This window comes from Pteronotus mesoamericanus, unplaced genomic scaffold, assembly GCF_021234165.1.
Source record: "Pteronotus mesoamericanus isolate MK-2021 breed Mesoamerican mustached bat unplaced genomic scaffold, CSHL_Meso_final contig_74, whole genome shotgun sequence".
Taxonomy (NCBI): Eukaryota; Metazoa; Chordata; class Mammalia; order Chiroptera; family Mormoopidae; genus Pteronotus; species Pteronotus mesoamericanus.
In genome coordinates, this window is record NW_026555247.1 from 21,340,784 (window position 1) to 21,358,466 (window position 17,683).

Below are 17,683 nucleotides of genomic sequence, written 5' to 3' on the forward strand. Positions count from 1 at the left end.
TAATGTTAAGTAAAGAGCCTGGGCAATTTAATACTATGCTGACTTTGGGCCGTTTAAACATTGTCCCAAAGGGAATTTATTCTTTTCCCCTTGAAAAGATGACTGACTGTACTGAATAACAGAATTTTACCAAATATCATTTTTTTCCCTTATGGATGATGCCATTAGTCCTAAATATGCTTAGAGTGGGTTGACGATGCAAAGTTGGTTACATATGTACAACACACATTTAAACTGAGGCTGGGTATGGGATGGATTCTGTCATTGTTTCATGCTCAAGGCAGGTGGTTGCCAAACTGTGATACCCAAACCAATAGCAACACCATCACCTTAAACTTGCTAACAAATTCACATACACCTCAACCAGATACACTGATTCAGTAACTGTAGGGATGAGGCCAGCAATTCATGGTTTAACAAGCCCTCCAAGTGATTCTGATGCTCAAGATTGAGAGCCAGTGGTCTAGCTCAGGATGATGTTAATTAAAAGGCAACATCGCCATAGCTAAGTTCAGGTATCCTGGCTGGAGTGTTAGAGAAGCGAAGTTTCTATGGGAGTTGTATGCCATAAAAACAGAGTTGAGGAAGTTGAAGTCATGATAATGAAAAAGAGGTTTTTTTTAAATTAGGAGTTAGCAAGGAAAAGACCAATAGACAACTCAGTGTGTGTGATATATAGAGAGAGGAGTAATTCTGATTGGCGATGAAATCTGTGGTCTCAAAAATGTGCACTTATGTGAAGCAGAAGTGATTACAGTTACTTGCATTATTATAGAAATTTTCTACACATTTACATATATTATAACATCATATTCAGTGTTCTGTACCTTGCTTTTTTCACTAAATTTTTATAGTAGATATATTTTAAAATAATTCTGTATAGAACCACATCATTTCTTTAATGAGTTGTGTAATATTGTGCTGTCCATTTTTCAAAATAATGTATATAATCAGTTGCAATGGTTGCCTTGGGAGGATAACTGTGTGATTTTGGTAGGAAGGAGAGAGGTTTCCTTTATATTGTACATTCTTTTATACTTTTCAAATTTTGTGCCATATACATGTGTTAGCCTATATTAAATACCTGCATGGAATTATATTTCTGATACACCATCATTTCTGTGACAAGTCCCATATGTTAGGGCATTCGAGTTTAAGCTTTTGCTATTATAATAATGTTACAAAAATATTCTTTCACATATATCATTTAGCACATGTGCGAGTATATTTGTAAAATAAACTACAAATCCTATTTTGATTTAAATGGAATGTGGTTTCTGTAATTGAATAATATTCCCAAAATATCTTCCAACCATAATAGGATGAGATTTTTCCTTACAATAATTAATATACCATTTCATCTATCTTTTAAATTATTGTTCATCTTTTGGATAGAAAATAGTTAGCTTTACTTTGTACTTCCCCCGCTTCAGTGATATTGAACTTGTGTGTTAAAAACCTATTTATTTCTTTATGAAATGTGTATTAGTCTCTTTTACCATGTTTTCTATTGGACTATTTATATTTCTTATTAACTTGTAGAAATGCTTTATATATTAAATAATATACCTTTCATGTATTATATAAATTGAATTTTCAGTTAGAAAAGTGTTTGCCATTTTATTGTATTACATTGACTATATAAATATTTTCATAGTAAGACTTCTGGGGGTGACAGATATATTCATTATCGTGGTTGCGCTAATGGTTTTATGCATGTCTGTATAAGTCAAACTTATCAAATTATACACTTTAAATATGTGCAGTTTATTATTCCAACTATACCTTAATAAAATTATTTTTAAAATTGCAATTATGTTTTTTTATTATATATTCTAACTTGGTGTTACCTATATTCTTGACAAATATGTAAAAATTGTTAATCCCTGTATATTATTTTGGCATTCAGACACCAAATAAAATCGTCTCATACTTTAAAATAAATTTCAGTTGATTTTTTAGTTTTCCAAGTAAAATCTGGCTCTCCTCAAGTTTTCCTTTCACTTTATTTATTTCTCTTGTCTTCTCATCCTCCAGCTTCCATAATACTTTAGTATTCAACCCTAAGTGTTAAATTAGACATGTACGGAAGATGGTTGCCCATTCAGATAGAGTGGGCTAGGTTTTGAGGCGTGGCCAAGTGGCAATTAACTGAGAGGAGGCCGACATCTACTATCAGTGTATATAAGTAGAACATCCTTGATTTTTGTCACGCTCAGAACTAACGTTCCCAAAGTAAATATAACGAGAAGAGATCAAAAACACTGGGGACGTTGGGGTGCTAGAATGCCAATCCAAGAAGGAATAGGAGAATCAGAAACTTCGATCTTGACTGAGTCAGGCAGATCTAAACATGAAGAGGGCTGTGGAGAATCGCAAAGGGCATGCCCAGCCTAAAAGCATCCCAACTCAAAGTTCTGAACCCGGTGAAAAGAAAACACCTCTAATGGCTCAAAGCTAAGGTCAGAATTGGAAATAAATGGGCAATGAAACTGGTCAGAATCTTCTACAATTCATTCATTCAGTAAGTAGACATTTATTAAACAAGAAGTGTGTCAAGCACAAAGGATATAATGTTAAATAAGACCCAAGCCTAATGGTAAATCATTTATAGTACACTTGGAGGACAAAGCATCTGTCTGAGAAAGTGCAGTGAGACTCCCAGATGACATGCTACTTGCTAAGGCTTTATGTAACTGGGGCTTGGCCAAACAGAGCGACAGAGCATAGAATGAAAGAGAAAGTGGGAGACGCACTTCACAGACCACGGGTGGTAATGGCATTATCTCATTCCTGTTGGGTGTCCCTATTCTGCTTGTTTTGCTACAGAAATATGCATGGCAATGAGCATTTTGATTCCCCAGATAGTAGACTCAGCTGGAAGTGTAACAAGTCTTTTTCACAATTTTTGTCTCTTTCACAATTTTAATTGTAGCCCTGTGTCCTCTTAGAAATGTGAATATTGAAAATGTGAGATCCTTTTCCTTTGACATAATTCAAGCACAACAAGGATCAGATGATACGTTGAATACTGATATTTCTAAGATACAGAATACAAATTCAGTATGGTTGAGGGTAGAAGGAATAAACTTGATTTGACTTTCTCTTAATCTTTCCATCCTTCTCTAACCTGGCTCTCCTATGCCATGAGGAAAACTTCTAGAACCACCCCATTGAGAACAGAGACACAGAAGTTCATCTGGATCCTGACACTGAGATGTCACTGCCTTTCTACTCAGTATCTGGGACTGTGAAAGGGGTGAGCTTGTCCAGGGACTTAATTTGTCAGTGGAGTAGCCCAGTACACACAGGGGAATCAGTGGTCTCCTCAGTGATCTCAGAAGGAACTGAGAAAATACAACTTGTTCCTCTCTTCTGCCTCATGGCCTCACAGATTCAGAGCAAACTTTTTACTCTCACCCTCCACTCTGGTAAAGGCTGCCCTCTGCCAATTCTTTACTTTGATTTGGAGCCAGGGAGCAGACATTATAAGGACGGGTAAAAACAGACCATGGAACATTAGCATTTCCAGTCTACCACATCGGGAATCTTGGCATTTTCAATATATATTTAAAATAACGGAGCGAGACAAGCTGCTGCCTTCCCTCAAAATTGCGAACGTATGCTCCAAGATCTCCTGCATTTTGCATTGTGTCAGTCTGTGTCAGAGGTTTCAGGAAAGGTAATATAGAAGATGAATGAAAGTCTATCATTGCAGTGCCAAGATGAAAAAGTGACAGCTCATAATGAAAAGAAAAATAGTTTCCATTTTGGGCCTCTGTAAGTAAGAAAGTGACAGAGTCTTGGGAACTGTGAGCCTGAAAAATGGTCCCTTTGACAGACATGCCTGTAAGTGAGAGGGCCCCGGATATAATACCCCCTATAATAGAGGGAATAATGATTATTTTAGGCATTGTATGATTTTGAATAAATCCTTGACTACTTTCCAGAAAATGGAGTTGAAAGGAATCTAGGAAGAGTGGTGGGTTAATTTAAGGAATAAATGACTACAATTTTTTTAGTCTTCTAAGCCTAAGCTGGTTAAATTTATTTCTGTCAGAAATGACCAAAAGTCAATAGTATTAATAAAAAACATTTTTGCCTCAGTGGTGATAAAAAATGTCACTCTAGAATCTTCCTTCAGAATTTTATTTTTTTGTGTCATCAAATCATTTGGACTGCAATTCTGGATGGCCTATAACAGCTCAGTGTTTGTAAATTAATTGAAATCTAGATTTAAGTTGAGGCAGCAGGGTAAAATACTGATTTTTCCAAAAATTCCAAGACCACATTTCAAAATGCTTGCGATTATGTGAGAATTTTCTTTTTGCCTTAGTAACTAATAAAACAGGGATACAGCCTCAGAGGTTAGCCTATTTCCAGGGTTTAAAATATCTTACCCTGCACATTTTCTTGATCCACCTTGACACAAACACAACCAGAAACACAGGACCAACTCACTTAACAAACACTACGTCAGTGGCGCTTTCTGTATGTGTCTGCTTTACTGAGAACACATGCTAGCGTATTGATTTTCTTCAACCAAGCTGTAAAAACTCTATCTAGAAACGGGGGCTCCTAGAGTTTCCACGCTCTTGGTTTCAACCATAAGCTAAAAGAAATAAATGATCACTAGAAGGAGTGATTTCTGCCCATTGAGAGCTGAATTGTAGAGCCTGAAGGAGAATATGAAATTATTTATCACACAGTCTCAGAGGTGGAAGGGACGCAGGGGCCTGGGCACCACTCAGCACTCCTTGTGGTAGAAAGCTGGGCGCTCCTCAATGCCAATTTCATTTCCAAGCGGTTCTAATCAGACAAAGAGCTTCCTGATTCTAAGTCGGTATCAATCTTCCTCCAACAGGCATTCATTGGTCTTGTCTAGCTTCCTGAAAATATAGGGAAAGGATCTGTCCTTCTTTCAAATTTATAGCCCTGCACCTGTTTGTAACTAGCTACCTTGTCCCCATTGGACAACCATCTTTCCAATGTTTTCCCCAAAGAAAAGTTGAGTTAAAAAGGCCACCAAGTGGAAAGGACTTAGAAGAATCTATAGCTCCTCTCTTTCCTCCGTGCTGCTCCAGAGTGCAGTTACTCCAGGATTTACCTTGCTGCACAGTGACCACGTGCTTATCCGCATGTGGGCTCTGACCACACAAGAATGGAAAACATAGACCTCAGGAGACCTCAGCCTCTCAAAGTTTTATGATCAGAGACCAATCATTTTCCTTTCTGAGATCTATCTGTAGAATGGAGGTAGTTCCTATTTGGCTTGGTTGTTGTAAAAAAAAAAAATAGCATGTATAAAGCTCCTGGAAAATAGCAATTATTTAATAAACAATAATCCCTGTTCCCATTAATATGTTCCTTGAATAAATTTCTCGATATAGTTACAGTGCAATATTTAGGAACACAAAAAGGGAAGAAGATACAGGGAAAGGGGTATTTAAATTCATTTTGTAATGGGGATTGGAGCAGCAGAAAAAAAAATAAGATTATATAAGCTGAGTTCTTTGCTGTCTTTTATTTTATTTTTAAACACACTATGTCCCCAAGTTACAGTGGTATTGGGAGCCAGAACAGTACCTGGGACAATCACTGCCATTCGCCTTTCAGAGAATATTCCTGAGGTAAAACCATAATAGGAAAGATAATGACTATAGAAAGTACATAACCAGGCTCAGAAAAATAACGACTACAATTCTGGGTGAGTACAAAAAAGCAGATCCTGATGCTAAGATGTATTAGTCGGGAACAATCTATCCAACTAAGTGCAGGCAGCTTCCGCTCTCAAAATGAAAAAAAAAAAATGGAATGGACAAAAGGCAGAAAAGAAAACTGTATTATGCTGGGAACAATGTGACTCTGAAAAGATGGTGAAGAGATGCCCTGATAGATCCATCTCTCACACTTGTTCCGCAAGGACAAACAGTGCAAAGAGAACCAGCATTTTCTCGATATGCTGGGAATAAGAACAGTTTTCTGATAGGAGAGTACTGCTAATTAAAGCGGGTGCCACATGCACTTCTGAGTTCAATATGCAAAGGCACCGGACCAAGGTTTTGAGACTAGAAGGGACAAAAATATTTCCCTAATGCTTGGTTTTTGCCTCATGCTCTTCTATCTGCTTCTTGTCTATTTATTTAGTGATCTTCAGCCTAAGTGGTTTAGTCCCCATCACATACTCTACTTTCATCGATTAGAAATGAAACCCACTCCACCTCCATAAGCAACACACACACCATCCGCCCACCCCCCCGCCGCCCAGTCCAGCTCATGATGATGCTCATAAACTCCTTGCCATCTTCAAAATTCAAATCACCTGCAAGGTGAGATCAAGCTAAAGTATTACTCCCTCTGCGTAAACCTCCCTTAGACTTGGTGAATTCAAAGGGCTGAGATTGCTTGTCTCAATGAGCTTGGCAATTATTAGATGAGGTGCTTCCTTTCAAGGAACTCAAGGCACTGACAATCAAGATTGCTGAGATAAAGCTTGTTAAACACATATGCACAACTAGGTTCCCCCCGACCCAAATAAATGGTATAGAATAAAAACACCATAAAAAAGTCATGTTGAGGGAGAGATGATATCAGCTGGATAGGTGGGTGGAACTTCAAATGAACCTGAAGCAAGGATTCAACTTAGATAAGCAAAGAAGAGAGGAAAGCAATTTCATAAGTTTCTACTATAGCATTCTGCCCACAGACAGGGGAATTTCCTCTTGTTGATTCAATCAAGATAGACTCCATATTTAGCAGCCTTTTAGAGTAATGAATCATACCTGGTGGATGCTTTCAAGACATATAGAATGTCCAGAGCCAGACTTGTGGCTGCCTATAGTTTCAGCCTTAATCAAATATACAAACTTGAGTTTATCTTGAATTTTATCACTTCATGACTTAAAAGGTGAAATGAAAAAAAATATAACTTGGCCAATGAAAATCCAGAGCAATAAGATTTGGTATGTGAACCAGTTATTGATTTATTGTTACTTAAATTCAAACACACCTTTTGTTGTTCTACTTTGTGGTACTGGAGCTATAATAAGTACTTCAAAGGACATGTGTGTTTTTCAGCTGGACAATGGGGGCTGGATTTTGTTCATTTTTTTTTCAATGTGAGGTGTTGCTACCTCTTTAATCCCCTAAAACTCTGATTTATCCCTTTTAGTAGTTTGCCACCTTTTACCAAGTTTTCAATTACTCAAATTTATCCTTAACAATAATGTTTTTTATGTTTTGAAATTGCTAAGAGAATAGACTCTAAAAATTCTCATCACAAGGAAAAAAAATGTAACTATGTGAGGTAATGGGTTTTAATTAAACTTACTCTGGTAATCATATATATTTATACATATATGCATATATAAATCATTATGCTGTATGCCTTAAATGTATATAATTTTATATGTCAATTATATCTCAAGAAAACTGGAAAAGTTACTCTGATCAAAATAATTCATATGGATTTTGTCTCCTGATTGCATCCCAAGTCATAAACAGAACTTGTTTTTTCTTAGAACACAACTCCTTTAATCTGTGAGATAGAGGTAGAAATGGAAGTAGTGGAAGAGATACAGGTAGAGATGGAGATGGAGGTGGACATGGAGAAGGAGTTACCTTTAGTCATTAGTCTGGTCTTAATCTAGTCCTTTAATCCCTTGGGCATTTTTTTACCTACTATTATAGATATTGCGTTAATGACTCTTGCTGTGCTATCTATTCACCCGCTTGCTCTCAGATCCATTCCCTGCCCTTCCCCTTTATTGCTTGGAATCATAAGGACTGATTCACATTTTTTTTTCTTGCCAACTAACTTCTGGTTAAGTTCAGTCCACAGTGAGAAAGTAGAGAGTAAAAAATGGGAGATCTGGGCATCCTTTTTCTGTCTCTACGTCAAGCAGCTTGGGCAATGCGCCTCTCCTCCTTGGTGGTAGCTCTCAGAGCAGTTTCAGTTCCTTCCAGGCAGTCCTGGTCCTTGGGCTCTGGGAACAACAAGATTTCCTGAGGCCCCTCCAGTCTTGAGTAGAAGCATCTTCCTATGGTTGCTAATATCTGGCTTTGCAGTTTTTCAAGACACTTTTAACTAGTTTCCCAAAATAAATTCCCACACTTGATCAACCTAGTGGAAGCTCTGTTCTCCTAATTAGACTTGGATAGCCATGACCTTCAAAAATTCATATATCTAAATGCATGAATTCCATTTCTTACTTAGTTTTCTTAGACAATACCATGGCTGCTTCAGAAGGAATACCACTTAATTCCTAATTAAGCATGTATATCTGTGGGTTTCTTTTCTTCTTTTGATTACTTACTCATGAAACTGAGTAAAAAATAAAGCTAATCAGGGTTTCTTCTTGCTGTTCTACAGAGGATCTCCATATGCATAAAGAAAGGAAGAATGAATAAATGTCTCCTTCAAAGCTACCTTTTCAGTAAAATGTCTAGGTAATTGAGGCAAATACGTTTCTTCCTCTTTGACTTATAAATCACTGGTCTAAATCTTTACCTGAGATTGAAATAAGCAAGAAAAAAGGGAGGAGAGGAGAGAAGGGGGACAGTAACAGCAGCAATTAATTGAGTAAAATTAATATATGCTTTTCCTTTAAATCTCGTAACAGTCTACGAGTTAAATACCATTTTCATTTCTGTTTTACAGATAACAGAGGCTCAGAGAAGTTAAATAAGTCACCCAAAGTTATTTCACTGGGCAAGTATGTTAGACCTGGGGTTTAAGCATAGGTCTGTTCAAACATGAGGCCCAATTGTTATGCTTGGATAGGGTACCAGGGAAAAGGAAAAGCCTGAGGTTTTGACAGATCACCATAATTAAAACCGTAGAGGCCCATGATGGGCCATGAAAAAAGCCTAGAGAATGCAAAGGTGAAACTTGGAAGAGAGTGTCCTGAAGGCAAGGGAAAGAGACTGGGAACAAAGCCTGCTGACTTCTGATCCTTGTCTGGTAGCAACAGTAGGGAGAGAAGGAACACACTAACAGTGATTTCACAGAAAAGCATTCTGGAGGAGAGAAATATCCACTCATGAGAATGAGCTTGAACTTCATGATGGAATCCACAAGGCCAAAGTGTCTTTTTAGCATATGCAATCTACCTAATGGGCAGGTAATTGCTTTGGTACGCTAGTGGAAAGCAGCCTTCAGTTTGGGGTACCTTATTAAGATGTCCACAGACCCTGGAGAGTTCAGAGATGAGCAGAGAGATGATTACAAGGGCTGGAGGGTTGATTTATGGGCAAGATGGAAAGACCGGTACTGTTAGCGCTTGGATAAATGATAGCTAAGGGAGGCATAATGATATCTATAAATATTTGTAGGGCGGAAGCAGTGAGGAGAGAAGGGATTCATGTGCTACTGGATGGAATACAATACCCTCTGTTTCCCTTTGCTGAACTGCCAGGAAAAACTTTGTGACAGCAGTGTCATCAGAACTGCAGAAAAATCAGCCACAGGGGGAAGGATGAACGTGACTACCCAGGATCACTTAAGACCAAGCTTCAGGAAAAATCACACAGTGTGTTGAAGGGCATCCTCTGCCCTGACTCAGGAATGGACTGGGAGGCCTGCACCGAAACTGTGGGGCTTGCTCTCCAACCTTGTCTTTCACCAGTCGCCTTTGCCAACAGTCGGGTTTATTCACGGTGTCTTTGCTCAGACTTTCTCCTTACCTTGGAAACTCCCCTACCAACCTGCGTCTACCTATTTCACATCCACGAGTAATCAGCGCCTCCTGTAGGCCAGCCACGTAGCTGGGGGTGGACACAAAGGCAAGGAGACAATCATTCTCAAGTTGCTGGCTAATGGGAAAGTCAGTCAAAGAAACACATTAGTAAATGCAATGTAATGAGTGTGATAATAGATGCAGGTCCAGAATACTCTGGGAATAGAGAGTGGAAGCCCCTAGTCAAGACGGGGGGCAATGGGTGATAATTCCTAAAAGGTGAAAATGTTGAACTTCACCATGAAAACAGCAATCTCCCCAACACACGTGCACAAACACGCCTTTTTGTGTTCTGGGAAATAGTTTACCACAAGAATCACACTTCCTCTATGGCTTAGCTAAGACACACAAATTCACCCTCTCTCCCAACTTCCGATAAGATTTGCAGCTGACTATTTCATCTGCCTGTGACAAAACCAAACACAGATCTTGCCTCTTTTGCCTGAACCTGCTGAAAAACCAGACACAGACCCTCCAACTCCGTTTTCTTTGTCTCTCATGAGTTAGTAACATTAAAAATTGTCCTCCTGAAATCAGCGAGATACATTTCCTGTTCAGTGGACTGACTGAGACTTGTGATCACAAAAACAATCCCAACTGTAAAATCAGAGCCCTCCCCATAATTTTTCCTCCTCTTTCTGTAAAAATCTGAGCAAAGCCACCCTCCTGAGCATCCTGATCTTCAGATCTGAAGTGTAATTCCTACTGCAATAACCTGAATAAAGTAAGTTTCCTTATGGCTTAATGTTTGTTTTTGATAACATAATCTTTAAGAGTGAATAGCAGGCAAAGAAAGGGGGAGAGGATGCACATGGAAAGAAGTTCTGTGGAAAGGACGTACCTCACCCAAGCCTGAAGCTAAGAGGCAGAAGATTATGATAGTAGAACTTTCATGGCTAAAGGCTCAGTCTATGGAGGCAGGGAATAAGGAATTCGACTGGAGTGGCATCATTTATTAAAAGACACCACCTTAACCAAGTATCTTTTCTAACTCAGTTTCCTTACTATAAAAATGGAGGAAAAGACAGTAACTACTTCGTGAAGTAGGTCACATGGGCAGATGCTTAGAAACACAGCAGCATCCCCAGGCAGGGGTTTTGCATATAGTGGGTAGGCGAGATATATTTCTTCAATGGTTCGTTGACTAATGCTCCTACATCACCTGAGCTACCTCGACTGAGTTGGCATAGCCATTGCTGTGGTCACACAGATAAGAATTCAGCACAGGCTGGCCTTGGTGTCCAATAGTGTGTGCTCTGAGCACCCCACCCTGGCTTAGGGTGCTCCCCTGTGTTCTAACTTTTCAAAATGCAAACAGAAGCAGACCATGTTTCCCTTGACAACATAACCCCACCTAAATTCTCAGAGCAAGTGGGCCAGAGGGTGAACCTTAGAACTTGAGCGTGGGGAGACTGGTGTGCAGACCCACCGGCTTTCGCTGGACACAGCCTGACCCTGCTACGGCTCTCAGCTCCAGCCCACCCCACTGCCACTTGTGGCAGCTGCAGTTAGAATGGACGATTGGTTAGGAGGGATAAAAACAGATTTCCCAAACCAACTGTATTCAATGTAACATATTTTTCATATGTTTAATGGAACAGAAATTTTTATTTTAACCGACATTTATGGGCATTACCAGTGTTCTGCAGAGGGAGCAGAAACCTGGTGGGGAGAGATAGCAGGTATAGAAATCATATTATTTTTATCATAAGATTAGGGCACTCTGTGTTTTCCTCCCCCAAGGCTCCTTTCTCCTCCTCCCCGCCTAGAAAAACAAGAGATTATAGATGGAGGTTCCCGCTGTACAAAGCCCCAGCTTGGTTAACCCTTCCTGCGTTGCAATCCGGGCACCAGAGAGCCCATTATTTAATGCTAATGTATTGTTTTTCCACTGCCTGGCTCTGAGAGATCCAAATTCTTGGCATCAGAGGCTCAAGCATCAGCCAAAGCAATAAAGAGAAGACAATTCTTCATTATCATCCCTGGAAGCTACTCAGTGACAATGAGGGAACTGTGGTTTGGGTTTGTTTGCATTTCTGTATATATTCAGAAAGCGGGTCCTAAAGTGGTGGTTTAGTGACTATCAGCTTTATCTATTTCAACAATCCTCCTCCCTTCCTTTGCTTTTAAAAACTGGAGGCTCCACCAGATCACCAGAGATGACAAACTTGAGAAGGATAGTCTTTGAGACAAATAAGTCCTCTCTCTCAGTAAGTTTCCTCCTTTCTTTTAATTCCCACTACATCCTTGATGACCTTCTATCCCTTATCTCCTCTTTTCCCTCAATCTTTGTCTAAACTTTTATTTTTCTTCATATATGAAGAAAACTGGCGATGACTCAGGGTTCTAATCCTCACTATAACCTTGCCAAGCTATGTAAATGTGGCACAATCAAGCAAGGTTATAGTGTCATCTCTGGTGGAAGGGGCCCTGAGTCCTTTCCAGCTTCTGCATAGAATATGCAAATAAAATTCCACATGCTTCCCATGTGCCTTCTGCCTCCATAGTTTTAGAAGTAAGTGGGGCACTGAGTAGGAACCTTTATTTTATTATTTTATCCCTGCTAAAACACTGCAAAGTAATGCCCAAGTCTCCAGTTGTAGAATCATTGTACAATACATAATCCAATATGGACCTCAAAGTTCAGTTTCTAAATTCTGTAGTGTTCAGTATTTGCACAGCACAATTTGCTAAGCTCCCATGCAGCTGGTCAAACACATTTAGCTGACCACTTTCCTGGACACAGTGGTTGGAAGGAAATATGGACTAGTACTATAAAAGCCAAGGTCAGTCCCACGAGAGCAGTCTCATGTTTGCAGCAAAAACCAGATACACTTTCCCTGTGGCAAGGTGGGCAAGGAAGCTTGTAGGATTATGCTGGCACAGACGATGAAGTTCAGGATACATTCCATCTTCCTATCTCTGCTCCCCATGATATTCTGCTCATTGTATGTAAGTTTTGATCAGGATTTAGAGTCATGAAACATACTCCCTGGCGCAGAAAACTGCAGAAAAGCAGCCTTGGTTCTTTTCAGTCTGGCTCTGATGCTGCAGACCATACCTCTTGGAACTTACGAGCATATCACAGATGCTGAGCAGGTGAGCTTTAAAAAACGGGGTTCCATCTGAACAATCTGTCAGGCTACAGACGACAAAAAGCTATTTCTGACTCCAGCCAGAATGAGTGATTACTTTGATAACAAATTAAAACAAGCTTGGAAATTGGAAATTACCAGAATTAAGCTATCTCCAGTGAATGACTGAGCTCCCCCTTTCAGTACATTTTCTTCTATATTAGCCATAAACATGAGCTCTTCATTAATAGAAATTGGTTCATTGCTACTGGCCACAAGGGGAATCTATTGGATGTGTGGCACTAACTTCCAACCTGATCAAGAAGACAACTTGTTTTTAATGTGAGTGCTTTCTTGGGAACTTAAAAATTCTTTATGTCCCCTTTGGCTTCTTGCATGCAAAGCCAATTGTAATGTTCAACTTTTAAATGTTCAAATATTTTCTCTGTATGGGATGTTTATGGAGCCAAATAATTTCTACATGATTACTGTTTTTAATAACTTTCTAATTACCGTATTAATCAGAAATGTCCTTTTGGCTTATAGAAGGTACCAAGGGACAGAGGTAAGAAACAAAGATATTCCTGTTGCAAACGACTTGCATAAAACTTCCAATCTTCCTATTCAGAAGATAAGAACGGCTGCTAAATAGAGGGCTCGATTCTTAGCAGAGAGAAGAAAACTCAGCCTCCCTGCTTAGCGATTGTTCAAGCATTCACAATGAAGTGGGCATCCCGTGACCGACCTCCGAAATCCCTGTGTGTTCTGAACAAATAATCAAATCACCCTTCTATACTTTTTTACACAGTAGGAAATGCTGTCCTTTGGTGACCATTGTATTCAAATATTTTCTGTTATTGCTTTCTTTCCTGATGTTTGATTTCTAAGCAATGACCTTACACAACAATGAACCAGAGGGGTTAATATTCCGAAGAGGCTGTGATTTTCCTTTTTATTTATCCTAGTCTTACAAAGCTTCCATTTCATCAGGTGACCTTTGCCATCTATTTAGCTAGCAAGTTTTGTCTAAATCACAGTGGCCATATTTCCTACTGCCCCGCCTACTCTCATTTCCCTGTGGTGGTTGACGCGTGTAGTTAAGATACGGAAGTGATAACGATATCTGTTCTAGCTCTCCCTCACTCGTTCTTACAGCAAATGTGTGTGTGTGTGACTGAGCATATGCACGTGCACACGTGTGTCTAAAGAAATACTGTAAAAAAGCCAGTAAAACTTTCCAAATTATTGAGTGTTTCATTAGTAAAATTGCACCAGTATTTTTTGCACTTGATGAGATGATAATTCTCCTGCTTCTCTTTCATACTGAGCTTGATGGACAGGCCCTTCTTTAATGTACAAATAATCTTTATGACCCTTGTAAGCAGTACCAGATGATACTCGGCTGAGTAATGTACCAGAACTGAAATTTCCATCTACTTGATATTTTGCACAGGGGTTTTGATGAAGTCACTGTCACCTGCTATTAACTTAATATCAAGTCTTAATAGGGTCCCTTTCTCACTATCTTCACGCTGTTGGGGTCCAAATTAATTACTAAGTAAAAATTCTGCCACATAAATCCTCACTTCCCAGTGAGAGAAAAAGAAAGTTTTTAACCTCATTTGAGAGCTCAGAGAGCAGCCCATGGAAGAAGATTCACCTTTAAGTTACAACTAAGAAGTCAATGCTTAAACAAGAAAACTGGGGTCCCTGCAAACTGTGGCTCAAGCCCCATATCTTTTTTCTCAGCATCCTCATGTTTATTCTCAAAAGTCACCAGGCTTTTCACTTAGTTCTCTGTGGTACTAAGGTACAGTGAGAATAACAAAACTTTTCCTAAAAATAATTTGTTTATTAAGTGTCAAATGTATCAAAAAATATCAAATGGTGTGTCAAATAAGATCAGCTAAATATCTCCCAAACCTGATATTCAGTAAGAAGTTGTGAACTAATAAAAATGTAAGAATTTTTAAAAATCTGCTCAATGTCTTTTAGCATTACCTAAAATTTCACCATCAGAAATAAATTTATTAAATGATAATATCTCTCAAAGGTCAAGGCAAGGGAGGAAGAGCAGGAGAGGATAAAAAGAGCTTAGTCTCTACTAGGTACACATAACTACATGTGAATTTGATTAGAATATTGCTGGTAGAGAAGACAGGGTATCCAGGGTGTTCAACAAAACATAGGCCAGTGAGATACCCTATAATAGTTGAGAAGATGGTGGAGGGTGTTCCCACAGGTTTGATAGAGCATTAAAGGTAATTGTCTAAGTCACAATTCTTACATTGCACATCTCCAAGGATAAGAGAAGAAAACAGGGTAAGGAGTAATATTAGTCTACAAATTGAACATTTTTTTCCAAGAGAGATAATAATTAAAGGATAATTAAAATCCCATTGACATGTAAAACCCTTAACTTAAATTGCTTATCAGATGCTAACAAAACAGATTTCTCATTTCACCCTTTCTCCTAAAGTCAAAAACTACCTTTTTGAAGCTTCCCTAAGGTCCCTTTGGACCCCTTTGGCTCTTTCTAGTTTCCACTGTCTTGGTTCGAACTGCCCAAACTTGAAATTCTTCTCTAGATGAATTTCTACCCCTGGCTCCAAAAGGTGACTTACCAGCTTGGGCAAAGCACAGGAAGTGCCTATAAATTTGTGTCTCTGGGCTCTCAGTTCACACCTAAATATGAAGGCCTTGCCACCCTTGCCTCAGGTGGGATGAACTCTGAGGCATGACTTAAACTGCTGAATTTTTCTGGGTCAGGCTGAGGTTAACATGCGCGGGTCCCATTTTGAAACCTCTGCCTGAGGTTTCTTCTCTTTCCCTGAATTGCTTTCCCCACTTCCTTGCTAGAGCCTTCTTAACAGATCACTTGCATGCAATTCACCATTTTAGAGTCTTCTAGGGAACCCAGCTAAGATCCATTGTTGCTGGATGTATCCACCTGAAAATCTGGATGAAAACTCCAATTTATCGTGGCCAAAGCCAAAGCATCATTGTGCTCAGCGATCACTTCCAGCCACCATTCCTGTTAGGAATGCAATGTTCTCATAGTTAGCCAGGCACCGAGTTTTGGAGCTATTTGAATTCTTCCTTTTTTATTTAATGACTCAACTAACAGTTGCATTACACTGTATAGTTCACAAAATATTTTCACCACACACAAGAATAAATTCAAAATGGAGTAGAGACTTAAATGTTAGACCTGAAACCATGAAAACCACAGAAGAAAACATAGACAGCAGATTCTCGGACATTGCTCATAGCAATATTTCATTGGATACATCTCCCCAGGCAAGGGAAGCAAAAGAAAAAATAAACAAATGGTACTACATCAAATGAAAAAGTCTTTGCACAGCAAAGGAGACCATCAACAAATAAATAAAAAGACAACCCACAGAATGGGAAACCATACAGCTGATAAGGGGTTAATATCCAAAATTTATGAAGTACTTATAAAACTCAACACCAAAAAACAAAAAACCCAATTAATAAATGGGCAAAGGACCTGAATAGACAATTCTCCAAAGAGGACATTCTGATGGCCAATAGACACATGAAAAGATGTTAAACGGCACTAATCACCAGAGAAATGCAAATTAAAACCACAATGAGATACCATCTCACACGTGTCAGAATGACCATCATCAATAAATGAACAAATGAAGTGCTGGTGAGGATGTGGGGAAAGGGGAACACTTTCTCACTGTTGGTAGAAATGCAGACTGGTGCAGCCACTGTGGAAAGCAGTATAGAGATATCTCAAAAAATTTAAAATGGATCTACCTTTTCATCCAGAGATTCCACTTCTGGGAATATATCCTAAGGAACCCAAAACGCTAATTCCAAAGAACATAAGCACCCCTATGTTCATTGCAGCGTTATTTACAACTGTCAAGATATGGGAGCACCCAAGAGTCCATCAATAAATGAGTGGATAAAACAACTATGGGACATTAACACCGTGGAATGTTACTTGGCTGTAAAAAAGAAGAAAATTTTACCCAGTACGATAGCATGGATGGACCTAGAGAACATTATGCTAAGTGAAATAGGCAGTCAGAGAAAGACAGATATCATATGATTTCACTAATATGTTCAATGCAATAAGCAAACCGAAGTAACAAGGAAAATGGGGACAGACTCAGAGAACAGGATGAGAACTGGTGCTGGAGGGGAGGTTAGGGGGTTGGGGGCCTGAGCAAAAGGAAAAAGGCATCATGGACAACAGTGCTGTCATTGTGAGAGGGATATAAGGGAACTAAATGCTAATGGAAAAAAATACAATAAAAATTTTTTTAAAAGAATAAAACAAAAAAAATTGTTTCATCCATTTAATACCATGCAGTTCTCAAAATAAACTTTAGAAATCTACAGGCTAGAGGTGATCGTCTGAGTTTTTAGAGTGAGGCAACAAAAAATAAAGGAAATTAAGCAGTTAGTAAACTGAATAATTGGAGCCAGAACCTGTGCTTTTGACTTTGACTGACTACTTCTCTACCAGACCAGATGTTCTTCCTTCAGGAGATCTCTCAGATGCCTTTTTTTTTTTTTTCCTGTTTCTTCCACACAGCCTTGGTTTTAGCCCCTTAATATCCTTCCTTAGGTTATGGAAGTCATGTTTTGACCAGTAACTGCCTCAGTTTCTCCTCGTTGCATGCCTCCATGCCCCTGCCAGATTACGATCCCTACCTCATATCTTATTCTCTTCCCTGTGATTTAGTTTTAACTTTACTCTTCTCCTCTATCTAATCCTACAGCTTATTTGTTACTGAATCATAGTCTAGCTATACTTAATAGCAGCGCAGTAGGTACCTTGAAGTGGGTGTTGCTGTAACTAACACCTAAAATGTGTGCCACTGACAT